The following is a 4,361-nucleotide window of genomic DNA, read 5'->3' as shown; positions in this document are numbered from 1 at the left end:
GCCCCAGCCCCAGCCCCAGCCCCAGCCCCAGCCCCAGCCCCAGGACTGCATGCATGGATCTGCCCCTAGGAACAATGAACCCTTGCTCCCCCGCAACTATGACACCCCCACGAAGGCAGCCAGTGCCCCACTCCCACGGGACAGAGGGAAAGCTCTGTGTGCTGTTCCCCACCCTGCAAGACACCTGAGTCCCAAGGACAAGCCACACAGCCTGGCTGGGGAAGGGGCTATCGGCCATCTGGACCCAAAGGGCAATGGGATTGGGAAGGCCTAGGCGGCGGGGCCCATTCCCTCCTTGAGCTGGGAGCTCCTTTCTCTCCCTGGGGCGATGCCACCTCCCCAAGGCTGCGGACCCATCCTTCAGGAGCTAGGAGACCAGGGGAGAGAAACAGAGGCAGGCTGGGCTGTGCCCTTGCAGACGGACAGGTGTCAATCGTAGCAGCACACGTGGTTTCTGAAGGCGGGTGCTGGAGGCTGAGCAATGACCAGCGCGGTGCTTCCCAAATCCTGCTTGGGGTGACAGCCAAATGCACCGGGGTTAGGGCAGGTCCGAGGATGAAGGGGAAGGTTCACAGCAGGTGAGACCGGCTGGATCCAAGCCCAAGCTGGCAGACTGAGCTGGGCACGTGGCTGTGAGCTCTCTGCTAGCTCGATAAAGGAGCCAGCTGTGGCTCCCGACATGGCCAGGCCCTACCACCCTACACCTGGTGACAGGATCTTCCTAGAGCTTCCAGGTAAAGAAGAAAGAGCCCCGCTGGTTGCAAAATAAAACCTGGGAGAAGGGTCCCTGAGCTGCATATGGAGCCCCTGTCTTATTTCTTCCCTATGAGCCAGGGGGCCTGGCACCTTTGGGGTGATGCTGGCTTCCCCTGCACATCAGGCAGGGGCCAGCAGCCGTGGTGCTCCCTGCTCTCCCAGCAGCACGGCACGCTCGCGGTGAAGACAGTCCAGTGCAGAGCGCAGCGCTTGCTGCCTTGTACTCCAGCGAGGCGGCTGCTTGGAAGGGAGGAGAGCTCCAGGGTACACGGCGCTCCATGCACCCAGGGCACGGGCAAGGCCGGACTTCACACACGCCCTGAGCATGCAGCCGTCTGGGGTTGGGGTACAGCCAAGCGGGGCCGGCCAGGAACAAGGTGATCTCAGCCTGTGACTCAGGCCCCTTGGACTCGCGGGAATGGCACCAGGCAGGAATGCAGCCTGGCAGCTTTCCCCAGCCCCCGCCGCGCTGCCCCATCCCTAAGTGCTCTCAGCCCCACCGCTCTGGAGGGCATCAGCAAAGGGTGGGAGCCTGGCTCCGTGCCACCCGGCTCATGGTTATGAGAGAGGAGGCAGCTGGGGACACAGCTGTCTCTTCCCCATCCGGTGGATGGAGCCCCAAATACCGCAGACTGGCACATGGCTGCTATTGCCATGGCTTTGCCCACCCTAGTGAGGAAGGGGGTCCTGGCTGAAACCCCTAGGCTTGACCACACCATCATGCCCCCGCCCCAGCGTGGCACAGTCAGGGGGCGGCTAAGCCCACATCGCCTCGGCATACTTAAATCAGTGCCGTGCTCAGTGCGGACACAAGTCTGGTTTCAGAGGAACTGGCTTCAGCTCCATTTCAACCTGCTCTGTTGAGCTTGAACTGCCTGGACCTAACCCAGCTCCCAGGGCACCTCTACCCTGCTGGGTGCGGCCCGTGTGAGCTGTAGGCAGGCTGGTACAACACCAGGAGTGGAGATGCAAGGGCATGTGTGTCCCGGTGCCATGCTGTGCCAGCCTACAGCAAAACCACGTGACTGCCACCTTTGCTGCCACTTGCTCTGGCTGGGTTGTTCACCATTGCACATCATTCAGCAGGGGAGACAGACCTTGTGGGTCTGCACAGGACCATGCTCCAGCTGCTAAACCACTTTAAAATCACACCTGTGGATCAACTAGCACAGAGGTGTCGGAGGTACGGTCCATGGGCTGGTCCCGGGTCTTGACTTGACCCACATATGCAGCATGTGCTATGCCAGCTTGGTGGGCAGGAGCCAGGGCACATGCTGCACATGGTCCCCCTTCCAGTATGCACGATGCACACAGTACTCGTGCAAGGCCAGTCAGGGATCCCCACCTTGCATGCTGAATCCAATACCCGGGGCACCCACTCCACCTGGTCACATGCAGTGCAGTCCTGGACTGGCCAGAGTGGGTGCTGGGTTTGGCATGCCGAGGGGTCTGTGGGCCTCATCCAGCCCATGACCCAGCCTTATGCCACTCATCTGCACCAGATGAGTTCAACACCCCTAAACTAGCACAGCGCTCCTCACCGAAATCTCCAGGCTCTGCTGCGTGCAGCTGCTGGTTTGGGATAAGGAGGGTCCTGCTCTGACTGAGCCTTAGGTTCTGCTTCTAGCTTAAACCCATTAAAAAGAAACCATAGGTAACAAATTCCCAAAGTGATTTAGGAGCCTAAATCCCACTGCAAGTCTAGAAAAGCCCTGCCTCAAAATCACAGGTAATGTTACCCTGGGCGAGGTCAGCGCCCATGGGCAGATTTGCTCCCAGATAGCTACAGGGTTGAATTAACCCAGTGTGCACTTCAAGCACAACCAGCTGCTGCCTGTTCACTGCAAGCATGAAAACCCCCAGCCGGGTGGGACCCTCTCCGACACCAGCACGCACAGTCCTGGTCAGATGCCTGCTGTTCTTTCCCCCTCTCCTCAGCCATGACCGTCTGTCTGCTCTGCCCTGGCATGGCTCAGGGACACGTCCAAACTGACCTTGCTGGCTCCTGGGGGGCTGGGGGCTCGGACAAAGCTGTGCGTAGGGGTCTGGTTGGGAAGACTCAGCCACTGCAGCAATTAAACCCCCATGCAAAGTAGCATTTGGTGCCGACTGTCAAACCACAGCTATCTTTCATCCCAGAGGCTGTTGCGTTTTGCCGGTAGGTTAATGACCCCTGTGCTGCCTCGCGGTGTAATAACTGAACTGCATTTCAGTGGCAGATAAAATGCCGCCTGCAAATACCGGGCTGAATTCTGCTCTCTTGCAACCCCATGGAGCTCAGTTTGGGTGGGAAAAGGCAATGGATGATAGCTAAACAGTCCCTTTTCCCACCCAAGGGACCCAAGGGACTGTCTAGCTATTATCCAATGCCTTTTCCCACCCAAACTGAGCTCCATGGGGTTGCGAGAGAGCAGAATTCAGCCCAACACAGGACACAGGCAGGGCTGGACCTGCTCTCCAGGGCAGGCCCGATAGGGAAGGTGAGTGGATTTCTGCCCAGACACACCCTGGGTTCAAAGTTTCCCAGCTGGCTGCTTGGGAACGTGGGGTGCCTCCCCGCCGCGCCTTCACTAAACACACCGGTGAGAAGGGAGCTGGAACAATCCCAACCTCGTGGCTCCCCCAGTCCCTCCCAGTTTGGGGGGCTCCAGCTTTCCCAGCAAGCACACCCCTTCCCAAGGGTGCGTCTGAAGTATTCGCTGAGCCTCCCCAAGCGGGCAACAAGCAGCTGGCAGCCCATTCACCTGGCCCTACATCTGAGCTTCGCCATTCGGAGCCAGGGATTTCAAGCCCCCAGGTCCCTGCGTCCCCCCTCCCCAGTGCTAGCGCCCCTGGTACCAGCTCACGAGCTCCTGCCTGGTACCAGCTCCTGCAGAAACCAGCTGACCAGACTCAAAGGCACATGTGAGAGGCAAGTCCCAGGAGAGACGGTCCTACCTGGAGGGCTCCTGGCAGCGAGACCCCCGGGATTGCCGGCCAAGACCTAGCCCGTCTCGCTGGGTGCCTGTAGGCAGCGGCTCCTCCCTCAGCCACTCCTCTCCCTGCTCTGGGGCGCTCCTTATGTACAGTCGCTGTACAAATGCTTTCCATCCCACCTCCCGCTTTGCTCATTAGTTGCCTCTAAGCCGGCCTCCCTGTCTGACAGGGCGGCCGTGGGAAAGGCTGATGCACCCCATGGGCAGCAGAGACCCAGACCGGCGGGGAAGGCGCGGCGTGCTCTGGCTTTGGGCAACAGGGCCCTGCATCCCCCCATCTCCGTGTGTCCTTCTGCCCCCTCGCTGGGCATGCAGGGCTGCCCCTCCACCCCTGACAGTGGCTGGGAATAAGGAAGCCTTCTGAGATGCCAGGCAGGAAGAGGGGGGCTTTTGGCCCAGGGTGGAGAGGGAGAAGGGTATGGGAGCCAAGACTGCAACTGAATTAGATTTGAGAGGGGAAGGGGCTGGATTCTGCTCTTGCTGAGGCGATTGCAAGAGCAATGCAACACCAAGGAGGGCCACAGAGCCCCTGGCCCCCCAAATTGTCCAGCTCCAGCCCCCCCAATCGGGTGCAGGAACTACTCGCACCAACATAGGGCTCCCCAAAGCATGGGAGTTAAGGGAGCAGCC

At 60.0% G+C, this 4,361-nt stretch overlaps 1 protein-coding gene across 2 annotated transcripts in view; it reads right to left on the bottom strand.

The window, feature by feature from the left end:
* Positions 1-3,803, bottom strand: part of TINAGL1 (tubulointerstitial nephritis antigen like 1) — a 23,229-nt gene extending 19,426 nt beyond the window's left edge. For both annotated transcript variants that reach the window (XM_019512252.1, XM_019512251.1), the window contains exon 1: positions 3,694-3,803. The gene's annotated coding sequence lies outside the window, so the exon portion shown is untranslated. The remainder of the gene's footprint in view (positions 1-3,693) is intronic.
* Between the last annotated feature and the right edge of the window lie 558 nt (positions 3,804-4,361).

Source organism: Gavialis gangeticus, unplaced genomic scaffold, assembly GCF_001723915.1.
Source record: "Gavialis gangeticus isolate Ggan-Ray unplaced genomic scaffold, GavGan_comp1, whole genome shotgun sequence".
In the NCBI taxonomy this organism is placed as follows: domain Eukaryota; kingdom Metazoa; phylum Chordata; order Crocodylia; family Gavialidae; genus Gavialis; species Gavialis gangeticus.
The sequence above is the reverse complement of the archived record's forward strand: the minus strand, read 5'-3'. Positions and strand labels throughout refer to the sequence as shown.